Source organism: Brachycentrus maculatus, unplaced genomic scaffold (assembly GCF_059751285.1).
Source record: "Brachycentrus maculatus isolate JH-2025_06_01 unplaced genomic scaffold, ASM5975128v1 h1tg000065l, whole genome shotgun sequence".
In the NCBI taxonomy this organism is placed as follows: Eukaryota; Metazoa; Arthropoda; class Insecta; order Trichoptera; family Brachycentridae; genus Brachycentrus; species Brachycentrus maculatus.
Genome location: NW_028280819.1, coordinates 221,379 through 249,227, shown reverse-complemented (window position 1 = coordinate 249,227; position 27,849 = coordinate 221,379). Strand labels below are relative to the sequence as shown.

The following is a 27,849-nucleotide window of genomic DNA, read 5'->3' as shown; positions in this document are numbered from 1 at the left end:
AAGACTTAAATAAACGTATCCACCAACGTCAAATCAAAGGCTGTCAATTTTAGTAAGATATATTATTCTTCGAATATTAAAAAAAAATAAGCTTTCATCGTTTACGAGTATTTTTTATTATCAGCAAAAAGAAGTTAAATTAATGGTAACACTTTAATAAATAGCAACATATGTTTTTTTTAAAAATTATTTTTATTATTATAGATAACGTAACCACCGACTATATTTTGGCATATAAACCATAGACAATAAACAATAATTCTCATATTCAGATTCAGTAATATATATATTTTTAAATTAGCTTATCGAATCGCTAACTTGAAATGATTCGAAACGTTTTAACAGTATTTCAAGCAAATTGGCCCTAAGCGATAGTAATTTACTAGAACTTTTATTTTATTCTGAATTTATATGAGATTTGAAAATTTGCTAAATGGCTATATCGTTTTACTGTATGAACTTTTCATTTTATCGAAAAATAACCGGCATAGCCCCTACTTTAAGAGGCTTTGGCTCAAAACCTTTGTTTTAAGACGCTTTCCTATAGGTAGCATGATAAGGATAGGGAAGGTAAACGCGTAAAATACATCATAAATACTTAGATCTATTGAAAATAAATATTTGTTTAGTCTATTTTTGCAATTGGCGGTAATCAAACCCGCGACGCCAGTTTCTTAGTAGACCATCTACTACACTTTTCTATGCCCCCTTTTAATTATATAATTTATAATTAAAGCTCTTTGTAACAAGGTTTTAAGTCTTAATATGGCTTTTAAAATAACATTAGTTAATTTAAAAAAAATGTAATTCCTATACTTACAACTACTAGAATACGAGTAACAAAAAAATACAAACTGATCAAAGAAAAGATTGACAATTTAACAACTTATTTTTCTCTTTCTCGATTAAATTATAATGTATCAGAGTAAGTTATGAAACTTTTAACTGAAAATGGTTTTGTATAATTAGGATGAAAATTATACATTCACAAAGGATCAAGAAAATTTAAGATTCTGAATTCGCTTTTCTGTTATCCCGAAGGCAGTTCTAAGGTGATATAATTTTCTAACTGATATTAAAATAAAAAAAATATTATTTTTTTTAAATCTTCATTGGATTTTGTATAAACAGTAGTGGAATAGATATCTTTACATATATATATATATATATATATATATATATATATATATATATAAATATATATATATATATATATATATATATATATATATATATATATATATATATATATATATATATATATATATATATATATATATATATATATATATATATATATATATATATATATATATATATAAATAAATATATATATATATATATATATATATATATATATATATATATATATATATATATATATATATATATATATATATATATATATATATATATATATATATATATATATATATATATATATATATATATATATATATATATATATATATATATATATATAAATATATATAAATATATATAATATATATATATATATATATATATATATATATATATATATATATATATATATATATATATATATATATATATATATATATATATATATATATATATAATACATCACACAAATAAATTATCATATTAGAATGAAAATCCAGGATGACATGTAAAATTAAATTGTAAGTAATTTTTTGTTTGCCCTAATAGAAGTTAAATCTTTTTCGTATCACCCTGTATTAGGGTTGGAATATCCCCCTTAAGCACCTGTTTAGTTGGGGAAAATCGGAGACAATAGTTGCCCGAGCATCTCGTGTTTCCCGAATGCTTTGTACTGCCTTAAAGACAATTCAAGAGTTTTGTGATCTGAGCTGAGCATTCAGACTATTGTTTACTTTCCATAAGGAACTACTTTGGAGTAAGTGTCTATCGAAAAAGAAATGTGGCGAACATAAGGACTCTTCTCATCTCGTATTTTCAGACATGAAAAATACGTAAATGAGTATCGCGTTCCATCCTCCATGCCTACCTCTCCAGTTAACTTATTACTGGCGTTTTACTTACGTAAAATGCCTCCGCCTCCGTAGTGTAATGGTCAGCATGCTCGGCTACCGTTCTGGAGGTCCCGGGTTCGATTCCCGAGGGGGGTAAAAATAAATATAGTAATTTTTTCACTGTAATATTTATTCAATATAATCATGGACTGGTACCTGAAGCGGACGGCTGATCACGTTTCCTTCATGTGTAAAACGATCATGATAACACTGCGTTTATAAGACACAGTGCCTTATGCACCATTGGGGTGCGGATAAGGGTTTATTATTATTATTATTAAAATGGCAAAAACAGTCTTTAAAGATAAATTATACATAAATCATAGGTCCGCAAAACTCTCAACAAACGGTTAATTTTTAAATGTTATGATTTTATATTCTGATTTTTAATTAAATTTCCCGTGGTTAGTAGGCAGTAAATAAATTATTCTGTCAAAAAAACATTTCGTTTTTCAACTTTATGTACGACGAAATGAATTTATTGTTATATTTAATTTTTTATTCCGTTAATTCTTGTTCTAGCGAATATTTTCAGAACACCAATATGGTTCAGTAGTTTATTGACCAATTACTATTGGTATTTACCCTGTATGAAATGTATTTTGAGTGTGTTTGTGTAAATTAATTTACTAATACTGAATTGAATTGGAATATTATGGAGGAATTTCTGAAATATCGAGATTGATTGGCTTTTGTACAATTGGTAACTTTTATCCCTTAGAATTTTTTTTTATTCCATGGAATGAAAAAATATCCCTGAGTCATCTAAAGACATGAGTTTTTTGACGATTATTATTACAAATTTTTATTCAATTATTGATTAATTATTTAAAATACCGTAATACAAAAAATAATTTGATTGAATAAAAGATGGATTTGAATTATATTTATTAATGAATATAAAACGTTTAAAAAAAATTAAAATTGTAGATGTTAGTCAATAAATTGGCACAGTATTTTAGGTTTGTTCACATCCCAAATCTTTATTAAAAAAAAAACAATGCAGTGGTTTATATACATATACTCTATAGGGTAAGAGAAGGAAATAAGAAATAAAAAAAATCTCATTAAACATTCTTTACGTTTTCCGCCTTTCCAGATTATTCTAGAAAGATTTAAAATAAATAATTCGAAAAGAAAAACTTTAGTTACTTATTATTTTTTGACATCTCATCAAAGATGAAGAAGAATATGGAAGTTTGGGCATTTACGGGGCTGACGACCGTCATAGGCTGGTTTAAGTGATCACTTTACACACGTGTAACATTCACCAATTCTACCCATTATTGACAACCACACTACTCAAATTCTTGGAAGTTCTGTATATATGAACCAATTTAGAAACCTTGTTCTTGAATCACTAGAACTTAACTAGAGACATATATTGGTGAGATGGAAAGAAGCTTTTTATTAAGCAGAAACATTTATATTAGTAACTTACGTCAAACATTTTTGAAGAAATTTTAATCTAGAAAATATTTCAAGATTAAAAACATTAACAATTATTTTCAAACGTAGACATTCAATTTTGAAATTCTAAATGAAATCGAAAACATATTTTTTTATCGAATTATTGTTTACTCTTTTTTGGATGTCGGATACAATAGGACGACTTAAGGGAATTATCTGTAGCAAAGGACATTAATCCAATATTGAAGGAAGGCTTTCAACCCGAAGTATGAATCGATTTCTATGGTTGTCTTCAAATAAAAAGAAACCCAAAAGATTCAGATATCAGACGTAGCCGGGCTCCAACAATAGACTTCCTAAAGCCGTGTTGCCCTTTCAACCCTTGCAATCAATACAGATTCAAGGGAAGTACATTGTACAGGGGGTGGGGAAACGAAAGATTTCTCTGGGAGCGTATAAAAATCGGAAGTCCTTTTAGACGTATCCTGTGGATGGTATCAACGCCATCGTTAGCAATGTATTGTTACATTTTTACCACAATTCGAAGCCAACCACGAATAAGAGAACCTACAATAATTTCATAAGCAGTAGCTTTTATGTTTTATTTATTTATTTGGATTAACAACAGCAACACGTATAAAAACATTAAAGGAAAATACATAAAATAAAATAAAGCCAATTACTGTTGACGACAGAAACACACAAATATTAATTAGTAATTAATAGAAAAAAATCTAGTTGGCAAATGATATACATACATATATATAAAACTAAATAAAAACATTATATATATATATATATATATATATATATATATATATATATATATATATATATATATATATATATATATATATATACACATATATATATATATATATATATATATATATATATATATATATATATATATAATATACACACACACATTTTAAAAACTGTGTACATTTGAAGTACTTAATTATTGATATTTCCTGTTAATTTATGAAATTTCTTATTTTTTAATAATTATATTTATAAAATTTTTTATAAATTTTATTTACATCTCGATATTATTTCATTAAAATGTCGACCAAACAGCTTTTTCTCCAATAGCAAGTATAGTATTTGATAGGTTTTAATAAGAATGCAAAGTCATTTTAAACTCAGTGGATTTCTATGGTATAGATGTTTATGATTATAATTATGTACTCATTAGGTTTTTAATAAGAGAATACTTTTATTATGAAAATATAAAATATGTACTATAGGGTGAAATATTATTTAAGGCGTCATTAAGTAATAAAAAAACGGTATTTTTAAACGATAAATTTACAAATACATCTAATGTGTGTGAATAAATTTAGCATTGCAATAAAACCGATTTTTCCCATTCAAATATGAAAGCACGAACTTTATTCAATATTCCTACTTTTAGAATTGACCTTTGTTTTTTTTTAATGAAATCATATCGCCATGAAGGATATGTCGAAGGTAACGTATTTATGCAAAGTCAGAAGAACCCTTTGTTCCAATTTTCCTCATATATTATTTTATTTTTCAGTGAAACTGAAATACCTGAATGGCAGTGTAATACTCGTATAACTTTACTACGTCAGATTTCATATTTTTATTATATTGAAATAGAATTTGTATACACCGTTAAATATTCTTAAGAATCAAAACTTGTTTTTAATTTTATTTTAAAGAATTAAAAAAGGAGTTAATATTTAATGTAAAAAATAAAGGAATAATTGTTAAAAATAAAAACAAAAAACTTAAACGAAATTGTGGTTTAATTATTTAAAAAAAAAATAGACATAGGTACTCCTCTATGTCATATTTATACGAGTGTTTAAAAATGGGCATAATATTATACATGAAGTGATCACTTGAGTCACCCAATGGCAGGTCATGAGCTCTATGACTGTTCAGACTTCCGTATTACTTTTTAAAATAAAATTACAACTTTTTAGTTTTTTCCACATAAATTTTTTTCAACAGTGGCCGGGTTTCATCATTACCGAGATATTAAGACTGTTATATTAAGTTTTACTTGAAAAAAATATATATTTTCCTGAAATTGTAATATTTACAAAATATATGTAAAGTTAAAAAAATTGTCATTTGATTTGGTTTATTGATTATATCGCCCATATTTGTTGGGAAAATAATTTAAACTGTCCAGTTAAGAGTGACTTATAAGTGATACTTTTAAAATTTGCTTCGAATGTGGTTGTAATTTAAGTAAGTTTGTTAAGAAATACTTTTAAATAACCTTTTTAGAACGTAATTTATATGTAAACTTTATTTAAGCATCAACGACTGATTTATCAACATCAGCAGTTAAATGAAAATGTAATTAGATATAAATGCAAAAAAAGACCGAGAAAAACTTGGCATGTCCAAGTATGTCAAACACTCGGCAATGAGAAAGAGGTAAATAATGTTTGCAAACGACAGAGCGGTATGGCGTACTATACACTCTGCCTACCCTTGCGGAGAAGCGGCATGATGGTTAGTTGGTTTGGTAATTAGAATTTAATTACAACTTAAACTTTCGCATAGATGTAACTGGCAAACATTTCAGAACATTATTCATACATTCAGTAATTAAAAATCAATATTTCTCTTTGAAGAAATTATGCCCATTTACTTTGTATTTTTTATTTTTTTAGATTTTAATAAATTACGGTATATATATAAACAGCAATAGCAGTTAAATAAAAAGGCGCAACACAGATTTTGTAATGATTATTTTTGAAAATTTTCAGAGGAAAAATTCTGATTGTACCGTTGTTCGTGGCTACATAATTTGGACCTAGATTCGTGAAAGACCTACTGCCAGATGGTGCGGGAAACGGGACTATATGTAGATATTGTATAGTAAAAATACAGGGTGCGATGGAATACTGAACGTAATTTAAAAGTTTTTTTTTCAATCTCCATCGCTTTTAAAATATCTTTAATCGAAACAAAAATGGCAAAAAATTCAACAATCTAATATGATAACTGTTTCTCTAGTTCTTCTTCCTTGCTCCATCCCAACCTATCGTCTTTATTGACTGTTAGGGTCAGTTCTCCTCATTCTCAGATTGCAGATCCTTCTATCATATACATATAGTATATACATATGCCTTCAAATCATGTTATCTTTCTGTAGCATCCATGATTTTTTGGTCTTCTCTAGATGTCTTTCGAGGAAGATTGTTGGATATATTATTATAAGCTTTGACCCAGAAAACGTTTACAGCGAAAAATACTATTTTTAACTTTAATTTTACTTAAATACCACTATTTTACAAGTAAAATTTTAACTATAAATGGTTACAATGATTAAAGAAAACACATCGTTTTTTACCACTTGAGTTTTATTATAGACTACATGTTTCAGAAGTTAAACTTCCATCATTCAGGTCTGTATAATAACTGTATAATGAATGATGGAAGTTTAACTTCTGAAACATGTAGTGTATAATAAAACTCAAGTGGTAAAAAACGAAGTGTTTTCTTTAATCATTGTAACATGTCTTACCACAAAGTTAATGCCGAAACAATAAATACAATATAAATGGTTATATATTACCACAAAGTGAATGCCGCGTCAGTTGGTTAAAAAAAAAACACTGCATGGGTTTTTTTAGTAAACATTACATTTGTGTTCCCAAGTCGACATTATTATTAATCGTACTGTATGCGTGATTATGCAAATTGTTTATTATTTGTATGGAAATTATTTCGCTGGAATTCATGTTTGTAGGCACGTTTTCATGTTTCTTTGCTGATGTTGAATTATTTTAAGTGATGTTAATTTTAACTACTGTATAAATGAACTACACGGAAAAACGTGTACAACTATAGTAAAGAACCTACCTAGAGACAAAACGCTGGTCTGCCTTACAAATGGCTTTGATTTCATTAAAAAATCATAAACCAATTTTTGGTTACATGAAATTCATTTTTGGTTGAATTGATACATGTCATGTTGAAGGTTATGTTCACACAACGACATAGTAAATACTTTTTAAAGGTCGTTTTACATGTTTTAGGGTTTTGTAAGTACACCGTGAATTATCCACCTAAATTTAAAAATATAGAGAGTTATAAAATAGAATTAGGAGTATTGAAATGCAATATTTTTATATACCATATATTTTAATAACCATGAATTCCCTTCTTCATAGAGATGAAGTTATTATTTTACGTTACTCAACTTGAGATGAAATAAATATCTATGATTTTTTTATTTAAATGAATATGGAATTCTGAGCATCACCTCTTCCACATTCATGCGTATCTTGGCCTGTCCACATTCAAGCATATGAAAGACTAGATTATCCAAGTTTTCTTCAGTCTTCCTCTACTTTTATTTCCAACTTGTTTTTGTTACACATTCGATTCACATAACCATACCATATCAACACACCTTTCATCTTATAAAACCATTCAATCATCTATCATGCATCGCTTTGAAACACATTTTTCTGAAATATCGCGTTTCGACTGCATTCAGTCTACTTTCATCAAATATAATTAAAACACACACACACACACACACACACACACACACACACACACACACACACACACACACACACACACACACAATAGAGACGTTGACTCTTATTTTGTGAAAAGGGAAGAATATAACACCCGTCTTCTTCTGCTTCTATTTCCAACTTCTAAATATACTTGAATGTTAAAGAATAACGAATCTTAACGAATTAGGATTCCTTTAATAGATAAAAATAAAAACATTAAATAATTTTTTCACTTAGTCGATAAGTCATGCGTAACAATGGCAAAAATAACATTTTGTTGATGGAAAGCTGGCTGTCATATTTAGACACGCCAAACAATCTGTTTTAACGAAATAATATTTCGTGTTTTATCATAATAACTTTTCAATTTTATAGCTCCCTAACGTTCCCATTGTGTACAAATGTACGCCAACGCCTGAAAATGGAAGGAGGGAAATATTCGCTAACGTTTTGAAATTATTCAACCGAACAGGTAGATTTTCTCCGAATTAGTCCTTGAAATAATACACTGGATGTTTGAGTTTCAACACACCTGTGACTTGTTATAACACGCAATGTTTATTAATTTACTTATTAAAATCTTAACAAGATTTACTTCAAGGAATGAAAAGATTTTCAAAAATATATGTACAAAAATCAACCCATTCAATTAACTACGAATGCTTTATCTGGCAGTGCAAAACGCAGTTTGAAAGTCACCGTGGCGTAGTTGGGTAGACGCTCGACTGCGAAACTGGGGTCATGGGTTCGATTTCCGCCAATTGCAAAATGAATTGATGAAATGTTTATTTCCAATTGGTCTGGGTGTTTGTGTTGTATTTTTCACAGATCTTGTTTACATTTCATCTACCCTCCCTATCGTTACTATCCTACCTGCTGACATGTTTCTAAAATAGAAACTTTGCGGGTTTTTCCTTTTAAAAAAAAGTCGTTTTACCGAATGTAATTAAAAGAATAACGTATGGATGTGGCGCATACATGGATTTAACAAAAGAAGGATGAAAGTAGATTGAATGTATTTAAAATATCATCATTAAGGTGAATGTGTGAGGTTGAAATATATTACTTTTTTTTAAAAACATTTTGAGTGTATCCAAATACTTGTTCGTAAATCTGGGTTTCTCCAATCAGGAGTTATTTTACTTTTTTTGACATCTTAACAAAGATGAAGAAGAATATGGGAGTCTTGGCATTAACAAGCCTTACGACCTATCAAAGGCTAATTAAGTGATCACTTTACACACGTGTTACACATTAATCTACCCACAATTGACAACCACACTACTCAAAATTTTGCAAGTCATAGTATGATTCATCTCATCACCAAAAAGGTAATTTTTTTGTTCACTCTCATATTACCATGAAAAGGTATATGTTATGCAGAATTTATCACATTGCCTTAATATTTTTTTATGAAATGCAGTGCCCTATGCACCAAAAATAAGGAAAATGGATAAAATATAAATATTTATAATGGTGATAAATCAAGAAATCTTCTTATCTTAACCTAATCAGCACCAAATGGTGCATAGTGGCAATGGCTAATCGCCCGTCACACGGCGGGCGTTCAGGTACTAGTTGTGCGTAATATTAAATATATATAAGAGTAATAAATCTCTGAATTTATTTTCACACCCCTTGGAATCAAATCAGGAACCTTTAACATTCTAGCCAAATGTTCTAGCTATTAAATAGTGTAGTGGAGGCGAATAGATTTTTTTGTCGGAATAGAAAAAGTTGATTTTAAAGTTGAGATAAATCACACAGATGCTGTTGTATCTACATATGTAAATGTATGTTAAAAAATGTCGATGATGCTTAAAACATAACGATGAATTTCAGAATATAAGAACATAATACGACTAAGCTAAAGCAAAAAGTGATGAGAACATATGTGAGAATGAATAATAGAGAAAATATAATAAAACTGGTTAAATGGAGTGAATCAAACAGGGCGACGCAATATTCACTGGCCAGTCCTGTAATTCCGTAAGATAGGATAACAAATGGAGCGAAAATAATATGAAATAGAATCTAATAACGATTCTCAAAATAAAGGAAAGACATAGAAGATCGTCTTATGCGTGAATGTAAAAAAGTCGAATATTGTTTGCAAAGAAATAATGTGTGACATTTTATTTTATAAGATAAAATACAATATTTAACTGTTTGTATGTATATAACTTCTGTACTCGTTTACATTATTTTTAATTTTTTTAATTTTTCCGTTTTAAAAGGGGATAAATCATAATACTAAATAAACATACAATTTTAAATTTGGCAATTTTTTTAAACCATTTTTATGTTTGATTTAGATTTATAACTTAACTTAAGTAATGACCAAACTAATAAATACTTTAACAATTTAAAGACTTTACTTAGACAATTTAAACTATTTTAAGACATGTTTTAAATATTGAAAGCATTAACCTTGTGGATCATATTAATATATTATTTCGAGAAATAAAAATAGTTTGTGTTCTGATCCACTCACATTTTTATTAACCAACTAGTTTAATTTATATTAATATAAATTAAACCCTGAAGAGGGCAACAGGTTGTTGCCGAAACTAGTTGGTTAGTAAAAATGTGAGTGGATCAGAACACAAAATATTTTTATTTCTCGAAATAATATAATTTTAAGACAGTTGGAATTATCTAACGTTAGGATATTTTTTTAATTATTTTTAATTAGAAAAATTGCCATTATTGATTCCTGAAAAAATCTGTTGTCTTTGAAATCTTTTGATCGTAAAATTAAATTGAAATAGAATATGCAGTGAATGAAACTTATTTCCTAAGTTATAAAATAAAAAATCATAAATGAAATACATCAAATATTGATTTTTTAAGAAATTAAGTGTTAAAAAAGATACACTACACAGAGTCAAAAATCATGAAAATTAAACCCGTAATTGAAAGATGAGAGCTGAACATAAATTAAAAAAAAAAAAATTGATCGAGCCAAGTAAATTAATTTTCTTTGCACTCCACTTATCTGTTATCTTTCATAATGGTTACTCTAGGCAAATAGCCCGACCAAACCATTAATGAACAGATCTCTCTCCTTCTCTTTTTTATTGAGAGGGCAGATATCTTAAATGAGGTCCTTTAGATTTATTGTTGAACGAAAAAAACCCATGATTGTATTTAGAAGCAGTTCTAGTGTCTGATTACTTATAGATAAGGTAGAGTAATAAAGAAGATTTCAAATTAATTCAATTTAAAATAAAACACTTGATTTTTACTACTTCAGTTTTATATTTTATAACGACTCGTTTCTGAATTTATAGATGTTTCCATAGAGAAAGAAGCATCTGTAGCTTTTGAAATTAGTTATGATAAAATATAAAACTCAAGAAGTAGAAAATAGTTTTTTTTTACAACATTTTGACTGTGTCTAAATACCTGTTCACAAATCTGGATTATCTCCAATTATAGGAATTATTTTTCTAATTATTTTTTGACATCACATCAAAGATGAAGAATAATATGGAAGACTAAAATATGAAGAATGTGACAGTCGTCAGCCCCGCAAATACCCAGACTTCCATATTCTTCTTCGTCTTTGATGAGATGTCAAAAAATAATATTGGTTTTTTAAAAAAATAATTTTAAATAAAATATATTATCTCTCAGAAGAATGTGCGACAAAACGATGTATGATAGATGTTTGAATGGTGAACTAAGAAAGGAATGCAAAACTGAGATAAGCATTATCGATAAAATTAAGAAAGGTGTGTAGAGATGGTTTGGACATGTAGAACGAATGAGTGAGGAAAGAACGGTAAAACTAATTTATAAGGCGAATGTAAGTGGAAAAAAGAGCAGAGGAAGACCGAGAAAAACATGGCACGATCAGGTATGCCAAATACTTGAAAATGGTCAGGTTAGGAGTCGTAACAATCGGCGGGTATGTATGAGGAGATGCATGAACGTGGAAGAGGCGAAGAATGTTTGCAAAGTCAGAGTGGTGTGGCGTTCTATTCTCTCTGCCTACCCCTGCGGGAAAGCGGCGTGATGGTTAGTTAGTTAGTTTGTTACATTATTTCGTAAGTAAAGGCCTTTTAGCTTGTGCTATGGTAGTATAATGGTATAAAATTGTCCAATATTAGCTTGTGCTATGGCAGTATAATGGTATAAAATTCTCCAATATTAGCTTGTGCTATGGTAGTATAATGGTATAAAATTGTCCAATATTAGCTTGTGCTATGGTAGTATAATGGTATAAAATTGTCCAATATTACTAACATTATAAGTTTTGAGATCATCCATTTTCATTGTTACACTATAGAGAAAGAAACCCATCTTGAAATCTCGTACATCACACAATATTTGAAATTCGCCGAAGAATAAACATCCCGTTTCTTGGAAAATTTCGAGTAATATTGGAATATTAGTTTATTCACGCTCATAGAATTTTCATCAGCTTCAAAAGGTAGCAGTGCCCTATTTATTCTCTATGTTCACGTACATCATTGTTATTGAACCTTTTTTTTTTTAAATATAACGTATGGCATTCTAATTCGACTAAACGTAATACACGCTATAAATTATAAGGCTTTAGTTTTACACATAGCATACTGAAAAGACGGCGACCACATTTTCATTTTGGTTAAATGGACATAACGTTTTCAGTTGAAAGAGAAAATTACATTCTTTTCAATGAAAAAGGACTGGTAATTACTTATTCACGCGTGGTTAGTTTATTAAAGGTCATCAAGTATTTTTTTCTATTTTGGCGATCAATCTAATGATAATTTGTATCGTTGAATTTAACTGAATAATCAAAAAGGTCCGATTCCTAAAATTCATTTTAATTTTAAATATAACACATTGTACTTCTTATCTACATTATAATGTCTTGTTCTTGAGACCACTCTCGTGATTGTCAAAGTGCCTAAAATAATAAATTTTTCTCGAAGTAGAAAGAGCCACAGCAGAGTGGATACCGTTCCCAATACCTATCGAGTAGATGAGTAGACGAGAATACTAAGACTCGTTTGATATGCACTAACCCACTTAATATTTACAGCTAAGCTATATTTGTAATAAAATGTTATAATGGAGTCGGAACAAACGGTGTGTACGTAAGAGAAGATGTATGAATGTAGAGGAGGCGAAGATTGTGTGCAAAGATAGATTGGTGTGGGATTCTATCCTGCCTGCATACCTCTTTGGGAAAGCAGCATGATGGTTGATTTGTTAGTAAGTAAGTAATGAAATACAAAATGAAAAGAAAAATTAAAATTTGTGTTTATTTAAATTGAGTGTGTGTGGGTGTGTGTGTATATATATATATATATATATATATATATATATATATATATATATATATATATATATATATATATATATATATATATATATATATATATATATATATATATATATATATATACACATATTTTGTCCGCCTCCGTAGTGCAATGGTCATCACCCTCGGCTACCGTACTGGAGGCCCCGGGTTCAATTCCCAGGGGGGGGGGGTCAAATAAATATAAGTTTATATTACCCTGGACTGGTACCTGAAGCGGAGGGCTGATCACCTTTCCTTCGTATGTTAACGATCAAGATAACACTGCGTTTATATGTTGCAGTGCCCTATGCGCCATCGAGGGCGGATAAGGGTTAGAAGAATATATATATATATATATATATATATATATATATATATATATATATATATATATATATATATATATATATATATATATATATATATATATATATATATATATATATATATAAATGATAAAAGATCCTTTGAGGCCGACACACTCACCTCAAGTTTGGAATAAATAAATCTAAATTTCCCTTCCTGAAACTTATTAGTCGCGACCTTTTCCTATTCACGGCGCGATATGGACTAGATAGTTATTTGTGTAGGTTATTTCCTTTAACGAATAAATATTAATACAAATCGGAGACGGGGTCGCGTCGGGATATCTGCAAAATCAGGAAAGCGATCTTTACTCTCCGTATTTGGGAAGGAAGTTTCATTTGAGGGGCGGATGTCACCCCCGGCCGCATACCTGGCACAATGGAGTGGCGACGCGGCCTTCCTGGGCATAAAAGGCTTCCCGGATCCCCAAACTGGGCTACTGTGGACTCGAACCTCACGCCAATAACAGAGCTACAAGAAAAGGAATTTTCTCCCTGACATCTTTTTAAGGCGATAAACATGTTACGAATAAATAAGGGTATATGCCGCATTCATACAAGCACTGAATACATTTACAACATTTTGAGTGTATCCAAATACATACTTGGTTACGAATTTGGATTATCTCCAATTAGGAGTAATTTTTAACATTACTTTTTGACATCTCAACAAAGATGATAAAGCAAGAATATGGAAGTTTGGGCATTAACAGGGCGTGCGACCATCATAGGCTGGTTTAAGTGATCACTTTACACGAGATTTCTACGCTAGAATTGGTGAATGTTACACGTTTGTAAAGTGATAAACCAGTGATAAACCACTTAAACCAGCCTTTGACGGACGTAAGTCCTGTAAATGTCCAAATGTTCTGTAGATTCCCATGTTATCTCTTCTTCATCTATGTTGACATGTCAAATAATGATGTACTGAATGCATAAAAAAAACAAATTTTTATCTTTATGCTACTACTACTACTACTTACCTACCTATTACTACTGCTTCTACTCTTACGCCGTTTTTCTCTAGGGATAGGCAGATAAATGGAGAGACATTCTTTTGTATTGACATAGACTACTAGCTTTCTAAAAGTCCATATATCTAGCCATACATGCCCTCAAAGCCTTTTGGCACCATCAGATTTTAAGTTCTAATTGATCTAGTCGTGCTAACTCGTATTTTTATAGCAGAAATGTCCACCACTTCAAACTCCTTTATTAAATTGTATCCATTGATAAGTTAGAGCAAGGGATTGATCACATAGCCTTCATATTATTGGCAATAAGGTCGATAAAAATACCTCGTTAATCCAGTGCAGTGCCCTACACACCATTTGGGTTAGGATAGGGATCAAAGAAGAATTAAATAATGTGAAATATGTGTGCATTAATTACAAACATGATTTATTTACAGTAAATAAAATTTAATTGCAATATTGATTAATGAATTTTGCTGGTAATACTTTAATATATTCAAAGCCTTTAAATCTGCTTTGATATGAAAATCCCTCATATATAAACGTCGGGAACACGCTTCGTCCAAATATTCGTCCTCGAATCTACGAAACGGTGCGAAAGCCTCCATTACTGTGGTCCTTTGTCCCGAATTTCTCATAATTCATTCATTTATGCGGTTTGCTTTTGGACAGAAAACATATTTTTGGGATATACAATACTCTTTTTCCATACCGGATGGAAACATATTTTTTAAGTATTGAATCATACAATACGCTTCTGATTTCGCTTTATAATAAAAAGATTTTCAACAATCTGTAATTGACAGTAGTGTAATGATTAAAGAAAACACTTCGTTTTTTACCAGTTGAGTTTTATTATAGACTACATGTTTCAGAAGTTAAACTTCCATCATTCGGGTCTGTATAGTAACTAAAATATAAAATATAAAATTGTTCTAAAAATAAGGAGAGGGGAAACAATTTTATATTTTATATTTTAGTTATTATACAGACCTGAATGATGGAATTTAACTTCTGAAACATGTAGTCTATAATAAAACTCAAGTGGTAAAAAACAAAGTGTTTTCTTTAATCATTGTAACATGTCTTACCACAAAGTTAATGCCGAAACAATAAATAAAATGACTGTAGTGTAATTATATTTTTTTCATGAATCTTGTTAAAGTTTTTAAGTTTCTCAACACTTTTCCGGATCCAACACAGTAACTCTAAGCTTTCTGACGGACTCACAATTCCAAATTAAACATTTCGGAACTAAATAGAAGAAATAATATTAATAAAGTTTTTATATTTTGTGCCGATTTTGTATGAATTTCCCTATTACTGACAATTTGAATACATAAAAATTAGGATATTGATCACCGAGTTTATCCCTGATTTTACAGTGAAGTACACGACCTAGCCCAGGGGTTCCCAATCTTTTTCAGCCCGCGGCGCACTTACAAGTTTAGTATTTTGTCACGGCGACCTACTTCAGTAAGCTATTTGGAATAGATAACGTGACTTTATACATATGTATATATATTATAGTCGAAAGAAATAGGTACCTACAATAATAGTAGTTGGGTAGAAAAGTGCTAGCTCTCAAAACAGATTTTGTGGCTTTATAGGTACCCGAGAATATTTGTGGTTTCTTATAATGATAGAGGATCGACTCACGCCGCCCCTATCGACTTTCTACGGTGCACCTGGGCACCGCGGCGCACACTTTGGGAACCCCTGACCTAGCCAACTAAACCGCCTTTTATTGGTGTCTTTTGTAACCATGAGATGCTGCATTCTACGCTGATTTTTTCAATGTTAGCATTTATACTAGTAACTATAACTTTGCTTTACAATGTTTTTCATAATTTCCCTTCACATAATTATCGAAATAAACGCTTTGTACAATATAATATCAAACCACATATAACATAGTTATGGTAAGGGCAAACAAGCACTAAGAAACAAGGCCTGCCATGTACTAGCAATTTTGCAATCCTTGGTGCAAGTTGGGGGCGACGAAAATCGCTAGTGATTAACATTTTATGTACAACATTTTGAGTGTGTCCAAATACTTATTCATAAAATCTGGATTTTCTCCAATTACAGGAGTTATTATTTTTTTTTGAGATCTCATCAAAGATGAGATGTCATTTTTTTAAAAACATTTTATGTATTTATAAAAGTGTGATTAGTGCTATGGCAGTGACGTGTAGTATTGTTTGCATGCTGTTATAGTGATTATCCTGACGAAGAGACGGGCACATCTCGAATTTGGTAGACAACAAATCTCGGCGAGTGATTATATACTTATATTACTAATATTTTTGGAAAAAATATATAAAAGTAAAAATGACTAAAACTTACAAAGCAATAATACTATGTACGTGTATCTCTGTTATGGTTTTGACAGCTATGTGATTAAGTTATACGTAAAGTTTGTAATAATGAATAAAGTTTAATTTCAGTGCAGTGGTTTGAAAATTGTACCATTTTTTTCACCTAATAAACAGAACCAAACGTGTTTTCACAAATGTATTATACATACATAGTTGAAACGAGTGAAAAAGGTCCCCATTTCACTCGAAGCCACCAAATTCATAGTTTAATTTATTTATGTTTTTAGGACACCCGAACTACATTTGAATAGTGCAAATTATTCATCACCGGATTTCCGACGGAATTTGGACAGACAAAAAGTGGTTATTTATTTACTGAAACAAAAGACGGGATTACTGATTCATTGGGAGGATTTCAATACTCCATTGACATCATATTTTGCTCTTTCCTTTTTAAAGGCGGCTGGGGTTTACATTACCTCAAATAAAAGCCAATTATTCTGGTCGCGATTTTAATCTTTTAAGGTTAATTACATATTTATAAGGCCAAAGTGGAACCGAAATTCAATGCCCCGGAGCATCAAATGGAAATATAAATTAAGAATGAGATATTAAATATTCTTCATTGAATTCACTCATTTTTTAAAATTAAATTAAGCAACTCTATGATTTAGATTTTGAGCAATAGAACTGATTACTCACCCGTACAGAATATTAATGTCGATACAAACATTAATAACGCTAGCTGGCACGAGTACGATTACGCAACTCCGAGAGTCATGAAATTGATGATATATCTATTAGTTCCAAAAATTTAAGTAGTATGGTTGTGAATCATAGATAGAATGGTTAATGTTATAAGTGTGTGAAGTGATCACTTAACCGGCCTCTGACTGGTCATAAGCCCTGTTAATACCTAGGCTTCCATATTATCCTTCATCAAGGTTGAAATGTCAAAATATGAAATTATTTCAGTTTCATGTTTTTTTTTATACATTCTGGTTTTGGACTTGCAATATGACACAATATGTCTGTGAGTACTTATACGAATGTAGACTCGGATATAGGAGTTTTGATAAGGAGTTGACAGAAACACAATTCATTTTGGTGAAAATATTACTCTGTACATATAAACGTTTAAATGTAGGTATATAGTATATATATGTATAGAACGCTTTTATTTAATAATAATATATCATGGGGTTTCGTATGTTGTCATTCGAAATACATTCGAGAGATGTTTATATATTATATGTTGGAGCATCCATCACCCTTCAATTTTCCCATGTCAGTAATATGACCAGGTTTTTGGTATAACAGCCCCCTAAAGATATATTTAAAAAAACATTAAAAAAATATATTAAACAAAATTTCAATTGTCTTTGAAACATATTAATAAATATATGCATATTAGAACGTACTTATAATTCTTTAAGACTGAAATATGCCACGTTGTAAAGTAAATAGAAATATATCGATTAAAATTCATAAATCGATACCTTGGAGGTCAAACGTTTTCTAATCAAAGTAGGTAGGTACCTACCGATTATTCTGAAAAATTTCATCATTCTTTGTGGACCCTTATCGTATTTTCTTGTGTTCTTTATTTAAAATTCAGTACCGCGTTTCATTCATCGAGATAGAAAGAGTAGGTTCAAAAAGTTCTTATTTTAAAAAAATAAAACTTTTGTAGTTATTACACTGGCAACACATAACTTACAATGAACAAAGATGGCGGACGAATGGGATGGCTTGTCAAGTAGATAATTTGATGATGAAAATTGAGTGAACGTATTTGAATGTAATTTTGATGCTATGAATAGAATGAAATAATCAAAATAATTTTGGAATTAAGTTATCCGTGTGTATTTTCTTTCAGTTAAGAGAACTTGGTAGATGCGGCACAAGTTATGATTTTTGGATATCGGAAAAATAAAAAAATATAAGATTATTTTAGGTAGGTATTATTTTACATCTAAATTTTGACATCTCAACATAGATGAACAAGAATATGCAAAAATAACTCCTAGTTTCATGTTGTTATGTATCCAAAATAAAACAATTTTATCGGATCAAATTCCACTTTTATTTTAATAAATACAATGATATATAATGTGACGCGTTTCGTCTTATCAAGACATTATCATTGATATTGATACCAACTAACTGCATTTACAATAAATAAAATAAGTCCTATGTTGAGAAACCCAGATTTGTGAATAAGGATTCGGATACAATAAAAAATGTTGAATTGTTCATCTATATTTAATCTCCACCTCCGTGGTGTAATAGTTAGCGTGTTTAGCTACCGTGCTGGAGGTCTCGGGTTCGATTCCCAGGGGGGGGGGGGTTGAATTTTTTTTTAGTGATTTTACACTCTAATATTTATTTAATATTAACCTGGACTGGTCCCTGAAGCGCAGGAGTGATCACCTTGCCTTCATGTAAACAACGATCAAGATAACATTGCGTTAATACGATGCAGTGCCCTATGCACCATTGGGTGTGGATAAGGGTTACAAGAAAAATAATGTTTAAACTTTTTGTTTTTAAGTTGATTAAATAGTTATAACAATCCGTTGATTATTGAGATAATATTTTTTGACATCTCATCAAAGATGAAGAAGAAAATGGAAGTCTGGGCGTTTACGGGGCTGACGATCGTCATAGGCTGGTTTAATTGATCACTTTACACACGTGTAACATTCACCAATTCTACCCATTATTGACAACCACACTACTCAAATTCTTGGAAGTTCTATATAAATGAACCAATTATGAAACATTATTCTTAAATCACTAGAACTTCACAGAGACATGTATTGGTGAGAATAAAATATATTCCATATTCTTCTTCATCTTTGATGAGATGTCAAAAAATAATATGAAAATAACTCCTGTAATTGGAGATAATCCAGATTCTGTGAACAAGTATTTGGACACATTCAAAATGTCGTTATCGAGATAATGTTCCTTTTAATAGGAAAGGTGACAAATGACTAATGATACATTCGCCGGACTATCATAATCCTTTGATAAATCCACCAACAAGTTCTGTGGAACAGATATAAACAATGCGGATTTACTAGTTGATAAACCCGGGATTACGAGGGTTCAAACTACCCCCAACTATCTCGGGGCTCCAACTACTTACGGAAACATATTCGGCAAGACTGCCGGGACGGTCGGCATCCATCACGACCCACGTGTCCGCTCAACTGGATCTCTGATTTGGGTACTTTGTAAGGAGCACGAACAATTTGGGATATTTGTTTATTAATTTAAATGCTATATTATTAAGCAATGCTTATGACAACCGTTTACTGCCTATTTGAGGATCAAAGAAGTTTTTTACTTGTAATTTGCCTTTTATAATATAGGGTTTATAGAAAATATAAGCGGAAAGATTTATATGGATGACTGACCTATGTAACATGTATGTATTTATAAATTGTGGTAGAATATTAAAATTCTCATCATCAAATCCTATCAAACCTTTTTTTATAATTTAAGTTTTGTACTGACATTTCTTGGTGAAACTGTATTTTATAGAATAATTTGGGATATTTGTTAATTAATTTATATTCATTAAACTTTTCTTTTAAAGATTTTCCTACTCCTTATCTCACAAAGGCCTAGGACTAGGAATCATGGTCACAACGGTCGTCAAGTAAAGGCAATTCAGTTGGTTGGGCCATGTACTCCACATGCCTATCCGGAGAAAACCGCCATCAAGCTTGCCTCTTTTACAAGGTATCAGGTTGGCGCCACCCAGGATGACCACTACTTACAGTTCTCGTCTGAACTTCGGGACGCCGACCTGATGCAAGGGAGCTGGCGGCCGACAGAAAAGCCTGGTGATGGTTTGTGGATTCCATATGCTCCACATAGGGGCGGATTTGGTTGATTAAAAAAAATCATAACAATTTCTCTCTCTCTAACCCTTATCCTCACCAATGGTAAATAGAGCACTGCATCGTATTGACGCAGAGTTATCTGGATCTTTACTAACGTGAAGGCAAGGTGATCACTCTTGCGCATCAAGGACCAGTCCAGGGTAATTAAATTATATATTATTTCGAGAAATAAAAATACTTTTTGTTTTGATCCACTCACATTTTTATTAACCAACTAGTTTCGGCAACAACCTGTTGCCCTCTTCAGGGTTTAATTTATGACTGAAAACTTAAAAAACTTAAACCCTGAAGAGGGCAATAGGTTGTTGCCGAAACTAGTTGGTTAATAAAAATGTGAGTGGATCAAAACACAAAGTATTTTTATTTCTCGAAATAATATATCAATATGATCCACAAAATTAATGCTTTAAATATTTAAAACAGGAAATTAAATAAGTTGTAAAATCACTAATATTTATTTTCACCTTTCATTGGAAATTGAACCCGAGACCTCCAGCATGGTAGCTAAACACGGTTACCATTACACTACGGAGGTGAACATATTTCGCCATAGAATACTAATGTATTAAAATAGCATAAAATCGTGTAATACCTTTTTACTGATTTTTAATAACCATTTAGGTGCTGTTTTATTGTCATATTTCTGGGCTGGTATGCCATGTGTCGATCGTTTTTTTTGCCTCATATAACGGGTTAATCTATTTAGACAGAAGTAGCAATTCTAAATTATGTTTTTGTTTTTTTTTCTGAGTGATTTTTATGTACGCTTAAGATTTTATAGCGATTTTTATGTATGCCTCCCACATATTTTTCACAAAAAATAATAAAATAATTTTTTGTTATTAAATTTATGAATTAATTTTGTTCGATAAAGTGGAAATTATTTTACCAGACGAATAAAATAAAGTAAAATACCCACAAATTTTCGATCAAATTAAATGAAATTACATTTCAGACAAAGTTCAATATTTATTTTTCTGATAAATTTATTTAACTTCATTTTCAGCCACTAGTTTTCCAGTATGATTGAATTAATTTTATGTTCTACAGAATTTCATATTTGTCAAATATTAAGCCATTCAATTACATATTTGTTTAGGCTGTACCGTTACTTTATTGCTTAAAAAAGCAAGACCTTTGATGCTAGGGATTAGGTTATACAAATATAGCTACACAAATATCTGTACTTAGCTACTGGTAGATATGGAATGTTAGCGGTCAAAAGCTATGACACGATAAAAAGTACTGGTCAAATTTCTTGACCTTTCTCGTTCCACCAGTTCTTACTCTATTTGCTATTGTACCGTATCTAATACAAATTATATACCGTAGAACGGGACTACTTGAACTTCGATGTGTTACTTGAGCCCAGTACAAAAAAATATTTAGATCTGTATTTGGTCTACAATAATGAACGTATCGACATGATTCATTGTTTCCCTGAAAGGTGACACTTATTGACACGATACGTTTATTATTGTAGACAAATACAGTTTTTTTTTGTACTGAGCTCAAGTAGCAAATCAAAGTTCAAGTGGCCCCGTTCTACGGTATAGACATAAAAAATCTAATATTTGAATACACAGTTAGAAGTTTTTTTTACATTAAAGGCTACTTTCATTGAGTATCCAAATTTTGTTCACAAATACGAGATTTGCTTCACTTAGGAGTAATTCATATGTTTTAAACTAACATTTCAACAAATATGAAACGTCAGACCTTTTCATCTTAAAAGATTGAGATGAGAACATGAGAGGTTGAGAATTAAAAGAGCCTAAGACCTGGTTTATGAATTTTTAAGTTGAGTACCTACGCCTAGTGAAAATATTTATCAAAAGAGTTTTTTTTTCAAGGATTATTAAACTTTAGAAAGGGGTTTCGGAAAAAAAACTGAGAGGGTATAAAGAGGTATATTGATATAAAAGGGAGTGGGCAAAGGTAAACTTTTCATATTATTTCAAGAAAGGGGAGGTGAGAGGTAAAAATCTGTAACGATAAAAATAAACTTATACCACAAAAAAATATTAACATTTTTTTACAAATACTCAAGTAAAAGAATCTATGTACTTTAGTGTGATTCTAAAGTATTTTCGTATTGATAAAAGGGTTGCAGAAATTGCAATTGATTCCATAGCTACAATAACAACAAATATAAAAATTATTTCGTTATTAAATTAGTTACCCGAATAAATAAAAAAAATGTTGCACAGTTTATTATACATATTTTTATTAAGCAAAATAGATTATTAAGTAATAAATGCACATATTTTGAAAAATGGTTCATCACAATTTTTGCAGAAATTTTTTGTAGATAGAATACCAAAAAATGTTTAAATTTGTCAAAAATATGTAAATATTTTTTTTTCTGTTTTTGTAAGTGTTTTATTTTTAAATCTTCTTAGTAATGCAAAATTAAACAAAAGAATAGAATATGCTGACAGAAAAGTAAAAAAAAAATATTGAATTATTTTTGGAAGTTTAAAGAAGTCTTGCAGGTGCTGGTCATATAATGTGTGTGAGAAAAGTTATGGTTTTTGTAGGAGGTGAATATTAATATGGTTGTGAAATAGCGTATTTGGAAAGTTTTTGATAAATGAATAAGTAAATAAGAAATACTTTTACTGAAACAATGTTTAAAACTATAAATTAATTTAGCAATAATGGTTCAAATTAAGTGTGAAGTGTGATTTAAAAAAAAAATGAAGTAGATTCCTTTCTGTAGAAAATTCTTAAGAACAGGGCAATACTTGAGTCGGATCAAATTCTGATCTTTGAAAGGATTGAACCTACTTAAAGTAAGCTGAAAAACAAGCTTTTATTACAAAATAATCTGTTTTACGCTTTTTGTGATAATACTTTCAGTAAACAAATTCGCTTCATATTGAAACTCAGTTATATTTTTTATTTTTATTAATCCCCTATCTTAAGTTATTTTCTTGAGCCAGAATATCCCATAGCACAGGAACACAGAGCGCCTTTTCATCAAATTTTCCTTTCATTCAATCTTCTTATCCTATTTGGTACTTGGTTATATATTTCTTCAGACGATTTTTAGGATTGAATTATCCACTTGAGAAATATGGATAATTACGTTAAAAAAAGGTTCGTGAATCGATTTTTTGTGTACATACAACTTTTTTGAAATACGTTATTTTAGGTAATAAATAACTTTAAAATACCTACTAACTAATCATCACACCGCTTCCCCGCAGTGGTGAGCAGAGAAAATAAGACGCCACACCAATCAGTCTTTCCAAACTATTTTCGCCTCTTCCACATTCATGCATCTTCTTATATATACCCGCCGATTATTCCAACTCCTGGCCTGACCACTTTCAAGTGTATAAAATACTCGGTTATGCCAGGTTTTCCTCAATCTTCCTCTGCTTGTATTATCAACCACATTCGTCTCATATTTACTATTTTTAAGGGTTTAAATCCTTTTTTTATAAAACTGTCATAATATCTTATTCAAAGACACAAAAAGATTTATTAATTAGATTCCAGAATAAGGTAAAAGTTAAAAATTCTGGATAATTGAGTAAATTTACAGCGACAATTTTAACGTTAGGATGGAACAAAGTCCACTGCAGAAATGTTTTGGCATTGCACTCCATTAAATAACTTACTGCTACCATAATATTTAAACCGATATTTCTGTTGCACATGATTTCATTATTTTCCAAAATAAATTGATTCGGCATTCACTTTATGGTAAAATCTATTTCGTTTGGGCGTTTGAAAATAATGCGATATGCATTGAGACACGTCTCATAATAGATTTTTAGAAATAGTGGTATTAACGAGGTAAAATGTAAATAAAAAAATATTTAAATCATCGGTGAACACATGTTTCAACTACACCATCCTTATTATTCATCGTTCACTTGGTGTAATACCACATTACACGATATGAACGATAAGGAGAGTGTTATATTACCATACCACAAAGTTAACAATACTTTTGAAATACAAAATATATGTTTAAACTCACTTATTGATTCGGCATTCACTTTGCGGTAAGATATTATTAAATTAAAAAAAAAATGTTTTTTTTTTACCATTTGATGGTGAATGGTAAAAAACAAGTTTTATATCTATAATTTATCATGTTTTAACTCTTAAAAATAATATTTTCAGTAAAAATTCAGAACTTCAGTTCCTGAAATTTGGTAAAGTTTTGATTTTAGCCTAATAAATAAAAGTTTTATTAAAGGCCAAGTCATCGACGAAAAAAGTTAATTTTCCACACACCCCTAAATTTTCAAGCGTTATATCTGATAGTTTTTGGGGTCTGAGCAGATCTATTCGATTTTCTCCATCAATTATAAAATATTGAAAGGTTTTTCAGTTGTAGTTAATCTGCGGGTGTCTAGTTTAACGCCTTAGTGGGCATTGATTAATCATGCTGGAACCAAAGATTACGTTAGAATTGTCAAGTGAACTGTGAATTCCCGGCGTTAGGGTCCTCTGGACTGGAAATTTATGGGTAATGAAGTAACGGGTGAATTATTATTAAATAATGGCGGAATTAAACCACCCTTTTGCTTTGTTCTGGAAGGAAAAATCGGTTAAGTAAACATACGAGATCGACGCCAACGAGCAAAGCAGCACAAAAAACACTACATATATATATATATATATATATATATATATATATATATATATATATATATATATTCTAACCCTTCTTCTCTTGCGCGTCAGGGACCAGTCCAGGGTGTCGTGTTGTGGTCGCGTGGTTAGTGTAGCAATTTGATACCTATTTCTAATAATGAGCCGCGTAGACTCACAGAAATAGTGTGAACTTGAAGTATTTTTGTAAATAGTTAAAACACAAATATTTCTCTTTTAAACAAAGGGGTAATATTAAATAAATTTAAGAGTGTAATATATGATAAAATATATATCAGAAACGTCTGAGACATTACTATTTATCATAAGAATCCTAACTGTCCATCAAACCTCATCCATTAGTTTTTCTCTACCTCCTTCTCTATACTCCTCTTTTCCTTTGCCTTCCTTATTATCATCAATTTGTTATTTATGTTTTTTTTAATGTTCGAGTACAATCTACCCTCTGATTGCAAACATCTACATATATGTAGTTGTCAAAAGTTTTGACTAATATATCTATTTTAGTTTGGTTGGAAGATATTGCATTTTAGCAAGTAGCCCACCAATGTACTTTTATTTTTATTTTCTGTACATGAAGTTTAAATAAATAAAAACCGTAAATTTATATAGTGCAGGCACTTAAAGTATGTACTATCCATACTTTGTGTTAACGCCTGCAGTGCAGACAGCTTCAGACTAGTTGATAAATCCCCCTTACACCTCACTGGCTCTTAGGATAATACGTCGCCCATTAGGGGTGCAGCGTAAACGGAAACATCCCTCAGATAACATCCCCGAACACGTAAAGGGGAGGAGATTCGCATGATATATCACATTCATCCATTGTGTTGCTTTTTCATATTTCCGCTAATACCATTTTTATTTTTGGGGTAATCTGATGATAGTGGTATACTATTCTTCTACGTCCTACCGTCCGCCTTCGTAGTGTAATGGTCAGCATGCTCGGCTACCGTTCTGGAGGTCCCGGGTTCAATTCTCAAGGGGGGGGGATCTAATAAATATAACTGATATTTTCTCTCTATATTTATGCATATCTCCTTTCCTCTATGTTTATGCATATCTTATGCATATCAACTTTCCTGCTTGTGTTAACGATCAAGACAACACTATCTTAGTGCCCTATTCACCAATGGAATGCGTATAAGGGTTGGAGACTTCTTCTAAAATATGGAGCTAAGAAAATAAAAATTTCAACGTCCGTGTGAAATATTTATCGACGTTCGTTTAAATATGTTATATTCTCTTACTTTTATAACGTAACGAAATAGATCAAACCTATGAATCGTAAACGTTACACGGTTTATAAAGTGATCACGTAATCCAATCTAATCCATCATGTGAACACTTACTCGCCAATCCCAAATCGTAAACCATGTAAATACCCAGCCGCTCACATCTCGTGTACAAAAAAGCTTTTATTCTGTTAAGACTTTTTATATATCTTAAAGTTCAAGTTATATACACTACATAGTTAACGAGACATTTTTTAGATCGCTTTTTTCACTCAATAACATTTGAAAAAAATGGCGAATTTGATTCCTGTTTTTAAAAATCTTTACCACAATACTTGGACCTTTCATTATCCGTTTTTATAAATATTCGCGCGATCTACGGTCGAAGCCACGCGATGGATATGGGAAAAATAAATATTTTTCAAACGATCTGATACGTTTTTTACTTCACTCCAACTACTGCGCGCCACAGCTGTATGGGAATGAGACAACTTTACGGAACTGCATGTTTTACCGATACTTTTAATTACGATTTGCGCAGTCATGTTTGTTACCGGCGTTCATTCATTTAGCGGGTGCATGCAACTGACAGTACATCGCTTGACGCGAGCTACATTGATAGATATTAATGTGTTATACGAGTATATCATTTCATTTCCCTATAAATACGGCTTGGTTTAATTAAATGCGATGGATTTGATCTTCTTCTTTTGAAACATAAGTAGTTATTGTATGCTTCAGGTGTGGGAGGTTAATAGATGGAAAATTCGGAATATTTCTGTGTAATTGAGATCATATCGAGACAAGACACCATTGTGATCAAGATCCTGCAGACTACAAAACAATTCATCTTAAAATGAACGAAAAAAATACTTATTTAAAAAAAACGACCACAACCCCAAACAGTAACTTATTCAAATGACGTGTTATTATTCTAATTTTATTAATTTGAATATTTGAAATCCCAAAGTTCGTGTTTAACTAGGAAAATATTAAATTTTCAATAGCAATTTTCCCGCGCTCGCTATGTAAATCAGCTATCATTTTTCATTTCTGAATTCTTTCTGCGGAATAAATCCGCAAATAAATTTTGTTTTTATGATAAATTTGTAAAACGCTTTCCAAATTTTGAAATAT

The 27,849-nt window shown here is 30.5% G+C and overlaps 1 protein-coding gene across 1 annotated transcript in view; it reads left to right on the top strand.

Annotated features, from left to right (window-relative positions):
- Window positions 1–27,849, top strand: part of cmpy (crimpy) — a 314,343-nt gene that overhangs the window by 66,259 nt on the left and 220,235 nt on the right. The gene's annotated exons all lie outside the window — the stretch shown is intronic.